Source organism: Triturus cristatus, chromosome 2_2 (genome assembly GCF_964204655.1).
Source record: "Triturus cristatus chromosome 2_2, aTriCri1.1, whole genome shotgun sequence".
NCBI classification, from domain to species: Eukaryota; Metazoa; Chordata; class Amphibia; order Caudata; family Salamandridae; genus Triturus; species Triturus cristatus.
Genome location: NC_140582.1, coordinates 433,309,333 through 433,324,556, shown reverse-complemented (window position 1 = coordinate 433,324,556; position 15,224 = coordinate 433,309,333). Strand labels below are relative to the sequence as shown.

General features: G+C 41.5%; 1 protein-coding gene across 1 annotated transcript in view; it reads left to right on the top strand.

The window, feature by feature from the left end:
- Positions 1-15,224, top strand: part of LARP1B (La ribonucleoprotein 1B) — a 574,280-nt gene that overhangs the window by 101,301 nt on the left and 457,755 nt on the right. The window contains exon 3 of the mRNA XM_085643073.1: positions 8,532-8,591. The gene's annotated coding sequence lies outside the window, so the exon portion shown is untranslated. The remainder of the gene's footprint in view (positions 1-8,531; positions 8,592-15,224) is intronic.

The following is a 15,224-nucleotide window of genomic DNA, read 5'->3' as shown; positions in this document are numbered from 1 at the left end:
GGCATTCTGGGATACTGGGGAAAGTTCTGGAAATCTGGAAAGTTTTCTTAAAGGCACAGTATCCTGTTCTAAGCCACATAATGGCAGCCTATGGGGCTTGTCTGTCCACTCCTTCCTCTCTATCATTCCAGAGGCTTTTGCTGGTAGAGGCATGGTTTTTTCCTATGTGGAGAAAAACTAGACAGGCAGTGCTGTTTGTGGATGTTGGTGGAATTCTAGTTGAAGTACTGGACAGTGTAGCCTGTGGGTATAGGCTGCATTATCTGTCTTTAAATTAAATTCTCTCTTAAAGGTGTATGCAGGGCTGCATGATTTGTCACCTTTTAGAGATTATTTTTTATTGCTCCGGGGTCCACGCACATGGGAGGGACTATTCACTAGATTATGACTATAACAGAGATACCCCTACTACAGAACTGGAGTTACAGAAAAGAAACTACTCCTTCTTTTTTACTGCTCAAGAAAGGTCATGTATTGGGACTTTGACTCACAATAAGTGTGCATTGGTCTGGTGGAGCCCCTTTTTGAAATGTCATGAGATTACGTTTTTATCGTGATGTGTATTAATTACATTTAAATCCTTTATGGTTTTTTAAATCGAAATAAAGATGATTGAATTGAATTGAATTGACCATGTTCTTCCTTGAATGGGACAATCTTCGACTCTGTGTCTTTAACAGTATGGCATCTTTTCTTCATAATAGCCAGGAAATGTAATTTCTATGTCAGGACTTCAGGCTCCTTTTATGCTTGTTTAAAGTGTACTTACCACCAAAAAAGCCATACCCATAATGGGCTTAAAATAAGCCATTCTAAAAGTTTAGTCTGATGACCAGTCAATTGACCTCAAAATATTCTCGAGCCATCCTCTCACAGAGAAAGTCTTAGAGGCTGTAGCCACCCTGGCCGAATGCGCACCAAACAAGGTGGTATCAATGCATGCTTCAGCCATCATCCAGTGGCTTGATCTGGCTATCGTCAGAAAGAAACTGGCCTAAAAGTTATTTTATGTTGTCTGGTACCTGCCGGTCTGACCTACTCTGTTAATGCTTTATAGGCTCTCACACACCTGGCCACACAAAGCTTAGGGCGATCTGGAAAAGATGGGTAATGCACCATTCTAAAACTGGTCTTGGTGTTCCAAAACACTGTAAATGTAACAGCATCTAGCTATACAGCCTGGAGGACACATTCAACTCCCTTACATCCAAAATTCACTTACACAAAACCAAACATTAAAGCATTGCCTGCTTATCTGTAAGTTCCTTATTAGATAGCTAGGAATTGTCCTGACAGGGTAGACAAAGATGCAAAACCAAATTGACCTCCCATAAACAGGAATATTTGCATTCCAGGGGAATAGAAAGGTGGGCACTTCTCAATAACTTGCAGACCAGGAATTGTTCTCTTTCCCAGACCCCGAGCCATGGTTTGTGGCTGGCTGATATCGCTGACCTGACCGTATTGATTGTATGGTATGCTAGACCACTCTGAGACAACTCGGACAGAACATTCAAAATGTGTACTATCTGTGTCACCATGGGACCCTGACACCCATGGAACCATCTGTGACAGGAAGAGCCATACGGTTTAGAGGTGGAATCCACCCATGTCTTACTGATAAGGTCTAAAGCTTGCTTTGAAAGCCCAGGACACGCCAACATTTCTGGTAATCTTGCATGCCATGAGCTTGAGAGACCCGTCCATCACAAACTGGTGTGAGTTGCCCCAGGCGTCCGTTAACAGACTCAGATAAAGTAGGACTGGATAATTCATAGAAAGTTCCAAAAGAACAATGCTTGAGACCTCCAATCCGGAGTTATCATGATCAAGGATGCCTTCTAACAGCTGACTTGAGCTGTCAATCTGGTGATCACTGAGAAGGGCAGGAATGCATTACCATGGAACTGGCTCCAATCTTGCATAAACATGTCCTTCTACAATGCCAGGGGATCCGGTCTTCAACTGAAAAATTGTGGAAGCTGGTGATCAAGGCTATAGGTGAACAGGGTACAGATTACACGCGCTGAAATCTTTCAAGTGTTTGGAATTTCATTCCAGAAAGCGATTGAGTTGTTCTGGCAAATGCTCTGCCTGGGTTGAGATCTTCCTGTCTAGGCAGAAGTGCCAAATCTCTCTGGCGCGATCTGTCAGCAACTTCGATCTTGTACCACAAAGAGAACTAATATACTGGATGTTCAACACATTGTCAATTTTAAGCAGGATGGAGCATGATACCTTGTGCCTTGTGAGAGAGTGCACATCAAAGGATCATTCAAACAGTTCTAAGCAGTTCATATGCAACATATTTTGCTGCATGCTTCTACTGGTGTCAGATGGTAATTTCTCCACAATGGGCTGCCCAGCCCAAGAGGCTGACGTCTTGATAACTATGTCTGGGACTGAATCGAAGATGGCCTTGCCGTCCCAGGCCATCATGTGGTCCAACCACCATTGCATCTCCTTCCTGACCTCCTCTGATAACTGGACCAATGCAGTGTAAGAGATTTCCTTCCAAAGGTAGACCGCTTTCAAACTCTGCGGAGCACAGTAGTGCAAGGGACCGGGAACATTTGCCTGAATGGAAGACGTCAGAAGACCAAATATCCTGGGTAGGTAAGGTATGCTCTGCGGTGAGGCAGGATGATTGGAAGGATGAAGTAGGCATTCTTGAGATCCAGTCTCACCATCCAGTAGCCTGGCAAAAGAATATCTAGCAAAAGATGGAGATCTCCATCTTGAAATGCTGATAAACCAACCACCGATTGAAATCCCTTAACTTTATCACCGGTCATAGAGCTATGTCCTTCTTTTGGATCATTAATAGGCTGCTGAGGAAACCCTGTGGTTATAGAGCTGCCAAAACAATAGCTCTTTGTCCAGAAAAGAGTTTACCTCTTGGGAGATCAGGGGGCTGTCTCCCACTGAAAAAGAAATTTGTTGCAGTCTTCTGACCCGTATGGGAGTTCCATAGAAATCTATCTGATACTCAGGGACAGCTTTCAAGATCCAAGTGTCCATCATTACCTTCCCCAGATTGTGAAGGAATAACCCCAGCCGGCACCCCACTTTTGGTTGGAAGGAATGCATATTCCATAGCTGAGGTTTCACCTGGTGCATTAACTGTGCTGTGGAAACATGAATGTAAATTGCTGTCTGCGCCCATCCTGACAGTACATCAGGAGAAATCAGATTGCCAGTTTCTTTAGCCCCCTTTGCCATATCCTGGATCTTCATCAAAAGTACCAGGATATCCAGAAGTTTATCCTGCTAGGCCTTCCAGGAATGATCAATCCATTGTTTTGGATCCTTAATAAATTTTGTTATAAAGGTGGCCATCTTACCATCAATCTCAGACGTTCACCCAACTTTACTGTCTAGTCATGGGCGTGAGCATTTCGCTGTAGGGCGGCCGCTAACCTCTTAGCCTATGGCTTTCTAATGCAGTTACCTACATACTGCGTCACTTTTGCTGCCAGAGCCTACTCAACAGAGCGTGGGTGATAAAAATTGTATGGGTCAAGCATGCAGCATGCCTTGACTTTTCTAGTCCCTACCACCTTTGCACTGGTGGAGCTATCTAACCTGGGATACTTGGGACCATTTACTGGGCCCTTTGTTCTTTATCAGAATCGTCCTGATCAGGGTCACCCAAGTTTTCACTCTCATCAGCATCTTCACATGGAGGTAAACCCAGGTTGGTTGGGATAACAAGCAACCACCGGGGTTAAGAGTCAGTAGGAAAGCTTGTCTGAACTGCTCAAAGATGTCGGAAGGAGGAGATACTTGAATCTTGGCCTTTGACTTTACCTTTACTATGAGACAGCTGAACCTCCTGGGGTTCCAGTGATCTCCCAGGTCCAAGGTGGTGTCTGCCTTCTCAAGGGCTCCAAGGCAATGGACTACCGCCTCAACAAACCCATCATCCAGGAGAATGGGGAACTGCCCCTCCCCAGCATCATTACAACTCCCCTCATTCTTAGTTCCTGCCACTGATGTTCAGGAGTAATATATATTCATACTGGCAAGAATAGCCTTAAGTAGTTAAAGCAAGGCAAACGTTTGTGTTTTATTGCACCCTGTTGATTTAATGGGCCATATATGATAAGACCTAGAGCCTAAATAGGGAATGCCAGAAGCTCTTACTATGGCCAGAACATGAGTAGGGACCCAGCGCAGAGGCATGCAGTCTCAGTGAGAAATGTCGCTGCATTAACCATTTGTAGAACAGCGAAAGACTGAGTATCTAAGGGCATTTGAAAACCAGCGCTTCTCTTTTCTTTGGTGCAGAGGAGATGAATGTAATGCACGCAGGAATTTGAGCGTTTCCATGCCTCCAACATTCCTAGCGTTGCCCGAGTGTAACCATACTCCACAGTTCCACAGGCTGCAAATTGGTCTCCAGGTCAATAGCAATTTGAGTGGGGGAATCCCCGACCGACCTTCGTGGCTGCCACCAACAACGTCTACCCTAATTGAAGCATTTCAATTGGGTAATGCTGACAACCGGCACTCTGAGACGTACACAATGTATTTTATAATAAATACATTTCGGGTATTAAATAGCACATGCTAAGAAAGCACAACATATATTACTAAGGTAGACACAGTAAGGCACAGTAAAATTGCACATAAAAGCAATGTTCAGGACATTAGATACATTTCGAGAAAAAGCACGTATCTAGCTCGTAGGCAGCAAAGAAAGACCAAATGCTGTTTCTTGGGGAGGATCTTAGTGGTCTCTGAACCATCTGATTGGTGGAATTTTGTCCCGTGCTTGGATTCATGGGAGTTGTAGCCCTTTGTTGTAGTTTTTCTGAATCTTTGTTGGGCTGCTGAGTTAATAAATGGAAGAAAGAAAAGCATAGTACAAGTAGGTGGTCCTGACATTGAATTAACATGAACGCAGTGATCTCAATTTTTCATAGGGGTGGCAAAAGAATCACACCTAAATTTTTTTAGAACCCTTTACTAACGTGACAAACAGTAGAAATAGTACGCTTCCACAAAATGCAGGGTTGATTTTCTGTATATTCTTTGGGACATTCACAGGGACACACACTGTTGGGCTCCAGAGCTCCTGATGGATCGACATTGTAATAATTGAATGCAAAACATCATCCGGGAGGAATAAGCTTACCTTATTTGTTCCTCCATCTCAGTGGAACACACTGCATTGGACACATACAATGACTGTACATGGGTAAGCTACAATTGAGTTGAAACACAATTACTAGCCCTGGAGAATGAGACGTTGCCCAGCCTATTACTATACACCAAAATATTTTTCACTTTCCCTTGTTATAACCTCAAAGACATCTATCCAACTGTGTTCAACACATTTACCTGTTACCTCCCTCATGATTTGTTTTCTTTATTTCACTTCTTTAAGCTTTATTACCAAATTCTTTTATACACCTCCCTTTTTAATGCTTAGTCATCCTAACCTCCCATTATGCCTTAGGTGGTGTTTTGCCTTTGATAGTGAAGGGGCCTGGGCCCATTTCTTGAGTTCTCCGACGATGTCGATCCTTCGATGGTTCTTTTTGGCAGCATGAAAGTGTAAAGGGGAGCAAGATTTTATCAATCAATTTAGTATGCTGCGTAACTCAATATAGCGACACCATAACCCAGGTCGACAAACAAGTGAAGGTTAGTCAAATTTTTATTACAAATTCAAAAATAGGTGACATAGGCGAGTCTTAGCATAAGAGTATAAAATATAAAGTTAACAGAAGAAATCAAAATCTCCTGAAGAGATTTACTCAGTGCAGCAAGATAAGAACAACATGTTCTATAACTATTATGCATGAAATCAGGAAGCAAAAGTTACAGTTATCTGCATCGGCACTTTGTTGGAGTGAGGCATATCATTGTATTTATCCCCACTATAACTCTAGAAGTGGCATCCCTAATTTAATATTTAAGCAAGAGGTTCGAAAGGGAAAAGGTGTCAGTTGTTATAGTCTTCTTAAAAAGTCACCCCACCATCGGATGGGTTAGCAGCATAAAGCTGCGAGCAGGATAGGAGCGAGCTAGCACTCAGGTGCTCTCTGTCAGAGAGGCAAAAAGGAATGGGGCCTCTATCCCTCTCTACAATGCATCATATACTATAAATTGTATTCAGCAAATGCCCCATAATGCTTTTCTCACACGTAGTCTACTATAGGCTCAACCATGAAATTTTCCATGACGTCGATTCCTTTCACGGCCTTCTCCATGTACGCCCCTCTGCAACAGTTCGTCCTTGGTCTCTTCTCCTTCTCCTGTGTGAACGCACCTCCCTCCACCATATCTTCGCCAAGCCAAGCTAACTGTAACTCCTTTATTACTCAACTATCTAATGGGAACAATACCCTTACTCCTCACTAACAAACATTTGTCCACCTGCAATGCAAAATATGGGAACAGGTAAGGTTGTACAAGACTCGCATGGGAATCCAAGCATTAATTTCAGAAACGAGAACATTCAAAATGTACAATGAATTCAGGCCTACAACTTAGGCCTACAACTTAGGCTAAAATAATGACTGCACCATGTTATTTACGTTTAGTATTTCCATAAAATTGTTATCATATTCAATAGAAACATTCACTAAAGTACATTAGTATGTCTATTTGAACCACATCATTGGCCTAATAAACATTAAACATGCATTTAGTGTCTCAATGCGTCACAACACTAATAAGCCCTATATAAGTGTGTTACATTGTAAATATGGATTCTGTACAAATCTATGAATCATTTTGTTACGCTTCACATTCAGTCATGTTAATTTCACAAGAATATGTTGCTTGGTTCACATTTCCTCTAACATCTAGTTTCACTAACAACACTGAATAATATGTGAGTGCGTACTACAAGCGGTTTTATTGCACTCTTCACAAGTACCCCAAGTAGGATTCGAATTTCCACTCTATCAATAGCTTTGAGCTTCCCTGACACAGCTCGATGTTAAGGCCCCACACCAAAAAGTCCCATAACTTTCTGTCCCTCACGGCATCACATGTCAGTTACAGAATTGCCTTAATTTTAGGCATTGCATAGCGCAAAGGTTTAACTGAATTGGAATTCCACCTCATAGCATTTTGTTTTTTCACTGATCCAATTTTCCGAACTTCTTGAGTTGACTCCATCGGTTTGATGTAGAACAGGGCTAGGAATAAAAAACATTTTCTAACTCATCATCCATTTTGAAGGAATGGTGTGTACATGATATTTTACATAAACATTCATCTAATTAATTTTTAGCTTATGTTGGAATCTCTACCTGGGAAAACTTTCCCAAGACATTTTGCCATTCTTGCATTTCTACACGTAGGACTAGATGTAGTGAGAGATTTTGCTGTTGCAAATGGGCAGATTTGCAAAATCGGACACTTTGCAACTGCGAAATGACCTTTTAGTATGTAAAAAACCCAAATTGCGATTTGGTAACTTGTTACCGAATCACAATGTGGGTGTGCGACTACATACAAATCACTATGTGGCAGGGGTGTGTTTAGGACACACCTTCCAAGTATTGATTTGCAATTGGATGTTTTAAACTTTTGAGACTGAAATTTAGTCTCAAAACATTCATATTTTACTGACTACTGAAAAGTAGAAGCAACCCATTGTCAAATGGGAAGAGGCATCTAAGTGACTCCTTCTCCTTTGTGAATTTTGACAAAAACATTTTTAAGAGTAGGCATTGGTCTCATGAACCATTACATAATGTTAAAAAAAGTTTGCAATTTTTTTTTTTTTTAACACATCTCATTTTCTTTTAAGGAAAATGGCTGCATTTAAATAAAACATTCTTTATTTAAATCCGTTCACAGACATGGTGGTCTCTTGATCCCAATAGGCCACCATTACTGTGATGGCAGCAAATCGTAATGGGTCGTATTTGAGACCTACCTTATTAATATTCATGAGGTCCTGCGACCCACTACAATTTGGTTTTTTTGTGAGCCGACGTACATAAGTCAGTTTTCTAACTACTGGTCACAAAATCATACCACTATTTTGTAACCATTGTTTAATGCAATTGCCCCTTAGTTTTTCTCTGGTTAGATTGGAATTAAAATCCCCTGTCAAAAGTGACTTTGCTTCTTGTTTTAATTCCTGGCGTATGCACTCGATTAGATGTAAGAGCCCTTTAATCAGCAATAATATTAGGATACTTTCAATGTGCCAATTCCCAACAGTAATATAAGGAAATTTGGGGTGGACTTTAGGAGCTGTGTTCCAGTGAATATTACATGTGTATACATATACGTTATGATGGCCGGTGAGGGCAAATTCTTCATTCGCAGCTGCACTGCCGGAGTAAATACTAAAACCTTCTGTCTTGATTTTATCTAGTATACAGGTTTCTAGCAGGTAAACCAAAGATCAGCTCCTTCACTTTCACCTTCTCTCAGCACCATTTCCACAGTGTAACTTTTCATGATCTCATTGTTACCTGTGATTATCAAATAAAAGCTATTTAAAGTTATTTGCCAGAAGTTTAACATAGAATGCAACTCTTTTGCTTAAATTGCAGGGTGAAGGATTCAGCGATGTCACAAACTGACCTGCATCAAGTAAAATCGAAAAGAATGGAGTAAGTAAACATTAGGAGGATTTTAATGCAAGCAACTGAATCTAAACCTATCCAACAAAAACATGAGTGAGGCAAGGATAAACATGGATGTAAAGCACATTGAGTCCTGCAAAGCTTTCACCATATCCTGAAGTTTCTTTCCAATGTTAAAAGAGAAGTAACCCAGAACAAAAGAATGCTTAATGTATGTACTAGTAATGCTGTGGCATAAATCCAGAAAATCAATTGTCCCTAAATCTACCTCTGGTGACAGGAAAGAACCGCAGGGGAAGTTTTTGTTGTGTTAATGTTCAGCATCCACCTTACAACGTTCAGCCACTCAAAATGTTTTCAATAGTCACGTTTGGCCTTTTTGCATGGTTTGTTATTAGGTCTCACGTAAGAGTGCATGTGCTGTCACTTGCGAGTTAGCTAGAAGGGGCTTGGAGTCCCCCCTTGCTTACCATTCGTTGACTTTGTTGTATGTCTTATTTACTGGCTCATGATTGGTCAACGTGTGCCAGTTTCACTTTGTCTTTCTTCATTTCTCCCTTCTGTGCAGTATGGACCAAGTACTTGTTGCTTTTTTTTGATTAGGGTCCTTGGGTCCTGGCACTCGGATTGAGGCACTGGGATTTTGGGACTTTTTTCCTTCTTTCTACTCATTGTAAGTTTTTTTTTTTTAACAATTACTATATTTTATTGTCTACCCCAAGCAAGTGAAATGGTAGGTCTGAGTCCATCATCTATTAATTATTTTACTGCTGTTATCGCAATCTCAAAAGTGGCACTTTCCATGATAATATTCCACATAACAGTTGGCAAATAATGCAAGAGTAGTAGTTGTGAATTGGGGAAAAACTGCAGCAGCAGGATAGCATTTTGGATTTGGAAATAAGTTTGTACTAAAAATACATACCAGAACATCGGACAACAAAGTCATAACATAAATTACGCAAGGTAGGATAAGAAAGTTGTAACTGATTATTTGAGAGTCAATATAAAATCCTTGATCTGTAAATATTTCATAGAAATTTATTTTTATTGTTGCTGATGAATGTTCAGTTCAAGAAATGTCTTTTCATTGTCACAGGTGAAAATCCAGTTTGATGTGGCTCTTCATACAAGATACATGACAACCATGATTATTCATAACGAGCCAACATGTTTTGCGAATAATCATTTCTTCAGGGCTCTAATATCAAATTCTAAAGTAATTAGTCACTCTGTTCAATAATTTGATCTTCTAATTGAAGATGTCTCACTTGTGTATACAAAAGCACTTCTTGAATGCTTTGCTCCAACATCTTTATCCCCCTTGATAAGGGTATCTAGCGCTTCAAAGTTATATGTCCTGCTCCAACTGCTACAGTTAACTCGCCATACATCAATGATGTTATTTAACGTCATCAGTGATGTTATCAATAATGTAATAAAACATATCATCTGTGATTCAGTATGTGATGTCATACGCAGTGCATGGTGAGGGTACAAATTATCCTTTTTTTCAGTTAACTACAACTGGTGAATTTCAGTGGGTTTTTTGAGTTTAAAATATTCAATTTAACTGACATTTTCACCTAACTATAACATCACTTTACCTTTGTGTTTTTTCAGGGAATTTCTCAGTTTTGTAATGTAAACTAAGATATTATTACCAGACCTAACTAAAATGTCACTCTAACCTTTGTTTTTTTGCTTGTGAATTTCTGAGGTTTTTCTGTTACCTTAAAGATACAATATGAAAAGGTTTAATTTAGGGAGAAACCAGTGAGCAAGCTTTGTCATCACACTCTATTTCCTTACATTCTTTAAACAGAATACTAAATCTGTCTGGTTTAGACTAGGGGGTTCATTTTGTAGTAAAATTCAGGAAAATGTCAAGGTTCAAACTATAACCCGATAAAGTAAAATAATTCAAACTCTACTCAAGTATATATTCTAGCGAGAATCATGATATTGGGACTTCAGAACCCTATTACTGTTAATGTTAAAGTAGATTTGTATTGCACAGCACAAAGAGGTCTCCTGCTGGTGGAGGAACCAACTACAGACAGCCTGTGATAGGCTGAATAAGTAAGTTGTTAATGTTTTTAAGGAAGATAATGTGTGTCAAAACCAAACCATAGTCGAAAGGCATGGCAGTCCGCAGAGAAGGGGCCAGAACCATATTGTTATTCCCGCTGTGCACGTTCCAAGTGAGTTGCCATTTGTGGAGTCTAGATTAAATATAATCTGAATGTCACTTGTGTACATAAAATGATTAATACTCTGGTAGCATACTGAGGAGATTGGCTGACAGGATACTGCATCACAAACAAATTATAGCCCCAGCCAGGGGTGTCTGATTGTTGTTAGGTAAACAACTTCTACTATTGTGCATTTTCTATGTTACAGATTATGGAACTATAATGTTGAAAACAATTTGAACAGGAGAATGTAATCACCTTACCTTTATGGTAGCTATCTACAGTATGAAATAGATAATAGCTCAGAACATTTTTTGCAAATGTTACATACATTATAATTGTGTTTCAGCTCTAGGAATACGCAGAGTTCCAGCAGGCCATAGAGAGTTGGAAATACAAAATTTTTTAAAAGGAGTATCAGATGTAATATTAGTAATGCAATTAGATGTCGGAGTCAGAATGATAAAATCACTAAAGACTTCTTTTTGTATTTAGATAGCAATGCTCCTGCAGTGCGGACCATACATTCTGGTAATGTGTCGAGTTCCAGTGTCTCTGATTCTCTCTCTTCCCCAATTATCTTTTCCTCGGGTCTATTTTTAATTAGCATATTGGCAGTATATCGTGTGCAGTAGGTTCGTAGAAGTGTGTAGACACACATTTGATCCTGATTCAAACGTTAGTGCATTCGGACATATTTCCTAGCCCCACATTATCATTCTACCCAGAGCGATGGATTCTAATGCCAAATTGACACAGATCTTAGCTTTATTAACCAATTAAAAAAATCAACATTAATTCTAATTAAACAAGAAATAGGTTCCCCTTTAAAATGTGAAAAGAAAAAATCCATTCAGATACCATAACCTCCATAATGTAAAACTATTGATCATTGGGGTCAGCTCCAATACCATACTTTAACGTCTAAGAGTATTCAAACCCACAAGTACTGCCTATAATACCTGTAGCACCCTCAGAGAGATCCCAATCAGTGTCAAATGTATTTGATAGGAAGTTGCATACTCTCTGTACATAATTAGCGGTTGCATTTGAAACAAGTACATGAATACCTAGTAAGCCATATAACCATCTAAACCCTTTTAGCAGTTGAGATGGGTTGGCCTAAAGAGAAAAGATCCACATCATTTTATCAGGGCGTTCAAAGTGCATTCAAGGATGTACCAGCACAGGTTGTCAGTCCTACGAGTAAGAGTGCGAGCTTAAATAGGCAGTATAATCAGATAATTGTTTTAATGAGTGTCGCTCAAAGATAAACAAATCTGAGACTGACTAAAACGTTGGTAGGACCCCCAAAATTGATGAGAGTAGAAATTCAGAGTTTCATGAACGTATACAGTTAGGTAGTATGAAAGGTACTTTTTCTAAGGAAGTAAGTGAAAAAAGACCTGTAAGAAACCTGTGTATATGTTGTGGTAGATTTGGCATTTATTAAAGATTGTAAGCACTTTTAGATTCAGGAGCCTCAGCAAATATACAGACATTAGGTTTGCTCAATCCTCACTGTTACCTGTGGATAATAAGAGAGTTCCTAAAGAGGTTAAGGCGGTAGATTATTGCACCCATTGCTGGATGTTAGAAATCGGTTTTCTGGTTGGTAGAACTATGCACCCTGTCCAAGCAGGGACCACAATCCTAGCCAGGGTTAGTGAGGTACACACTAAAAGATTACCTGTGCTCACCCTGTAGCTTGGCACAGAGTAGTCAGGCTAATGTAAAGAGGCAATGTGTAAAGTATTTGTGCACACACATACAGTAACACAGTGAAAACACCACAAAAAGACTCCACACCAGTTTAGAAAAATATATTATTATATTCCAAACAAAACAAGGAGAAAACAACATAAATCAAATGATAACGAGTCAAGATATGAATTTTTAAAGAATAACCGAAAAATAGCGCCTAGAAGCAAATTGCATTTTGGGGTTACTGTAATTCGCGCTGGACCAGGACAAAGTACAGAGCTCAGGCTGCCCACGATGGAGTGCAGGTAGGTTAAAGGACCCACGCAGGGCCCGCTGAGCAAAGTACCTTAATCATTTATTTATTTATTTGCACAGTGTTTATATATATATATATATATGGTGTGGTGTTGAATATCCTGCCTTCCGCGAAGTACTTGGACAATCCTAAGCACAACTCCATGCTCTACTTACCTGGGAACTGCTTGATGCACCCTGGGAATCGCAGTCCTCACAGCAACCTGGGATCTGTGACAGGTGAGCACAACATCTGAGGGGAGGAGCGGACTTTGCACCAATTGTAGTGCGGCAAGATATATTTATGCACGGAGTGAAAAAGCCCCCTGACACATCACGGCGCTGACGAAGGCCGAATCAGGCCGAAATGCATTCACCAAACAATTGAAATAAAGAAGCTTCCTCTGTCCCCCGATGTGGCCTCTGCTCTTTCTTTTGGGAGGAGTTTTTGTGGTGATGGTATATGCGTCAACCAGAGACGCGTTACAGAGGCACCCGTTTCTCAAGCGGCTTGGATGTTACTGGCTCCTGCTTCGGCATTTCTTCCTTTCAAGGTATTGAATAATCCAGGCACGCCTTCAATGTTGGATGAACACGCAGCGGTGCAGCGAGGGTATTAACCTCGGTCTGGGCGAAATGCATCGGCATATTTGTCCCCGCCTACTCGAAATTCAACAAAAGGGCTGAAGCGGTCAAAGGGGACCTGAGGCGGCATCTTGGACTTTAATTAGCAGGGGACAATCTTTGTGGTGTTGAATATCCTGCCTTCCGCGAAGTACTTGGACAATCCTAAGCACAACTCCATGCTCTACTTACCTGGGAACTGCTTGATGCACCCTGGGAATCGCAGTCCTCACAGCAACCTGGGATCTGTGACAGGTGAGCACAATATCTGTGGGGAGGAGCGGACTTTGCACCAATTGTAGTGCGGCAAGATATATTTATGCACGGAGTGAAAAAGCCCCCTGACACATCACGGCGCTGACGAAGGCCGAATCAGGCCGAAATGCATTCGCCAAACAATTGAAATAAAGAAGCTTCCTCTGTCTCCCGATGTGGCCTCTGCTCTTTCTTTTGGGAGGAGTTTTTGTGGTGATGGTATACGCGTCAACCAGAGACGTGTTACAGAGGCACCCGTTTCTCAAGCGGCTTGGATGTTACTGGCTCCTGCTTCGGCATTTCTTCCTTTCAAGGTATTGAATAATCCAGGCACGCCTTCAATGTTGGATGAACACGCAGCGGTGCAGCGAGGGTATTAACCTCGGTCTGGGTGAAATGCATCGGCATATTTGCCCCCGCCTACTCGAAATTCAACAAGAGGGCTGAAGCGGTCAAAGGGGACCTGAGGCGGCATCTTGGACTTTAATTAGCAGGGGACAATCTTTGTGGTGTTGAATATCCTGCCTTCCGCGAAGTACTTGGACAATCCTAAGCACAACTCCATGCTCTACTTACCTGGGAACTGCTTGATGCACCCTGGGAATCGCAGTCCTCACAGCAACCTGGGATCTGTGACAGGTGAGCACAACATCTGAGGGGAGGAGCGGACTTTGCACCAATTTTAGTGCGGCAAGATATATTTATGCACGGAGTGAAAAAGCCCCCTGGCGCTGACGAAGGACGAATCAGGCCGAAATGCATTCGCCAAACAATTGAAATAAAGAAGCTTCCTCTGTCCCCCGATGTGGCCTCTGCTCTTTCTTTTGGGAGGAGTTTTTGTGGTGATGGTATACGCGTCAACCAGAGACGCGTTACAGAGGCACCCGTTTCTCAAGCGGATTGGATGTTACTGGCTCATGCTTCGGCATTTCTTCCTTTCAAGGTATTGAATAATCCAGGCACGCCTTCAATGTTGGATGAACACACAGCGGTGCAGCGAGGGTATTAACCTCGGTCTGGGCGAAATGCATCGGCATATTTGCCCCCGCCTACTCGAAATTCAACAAGAGGGCTGAAGCGGTCAAAGGGGACCTGAGGCGGCATCTTGGACTTTGATTAGCAGGGGACAATCTTTGTGGTGTTGAATATCCTGCCTTCCGCGAAGTACTTGGACAATCCTAAGCACAACTCCATGCTCTACTTACCTGGGAACTGCTTGATGCACCCTGGGAATCGCAGTCCTCACAGCAACCTGGGATCTGACAGGTGAGCACAACATCTGAGGGGAGGAGCGGACTTTGCACCAATTGTAGTGCGGCAAGATATATTTATGCACGGAGTGAAAAAGCCCCCTGACACATCACGGCGCTAACGAAGGCCGAATCAGGCCGAAATGCATTCGCCAAACAGTTGAAATAAAGAAGCTTCCTCTGTCCCCCGATGTGGCCTCTGCTCTTTCTTTTGGGAGGAGTTTTTGTGGTGATGGTATACGCGTCAACCAGAGACGCGTTACAGAGGCACCCGTTTCTCAAGCGGCTTGGATGTTACTGGCTCCTGCTTCGGTATTTCTTCCTTTCAAGGTATTGTA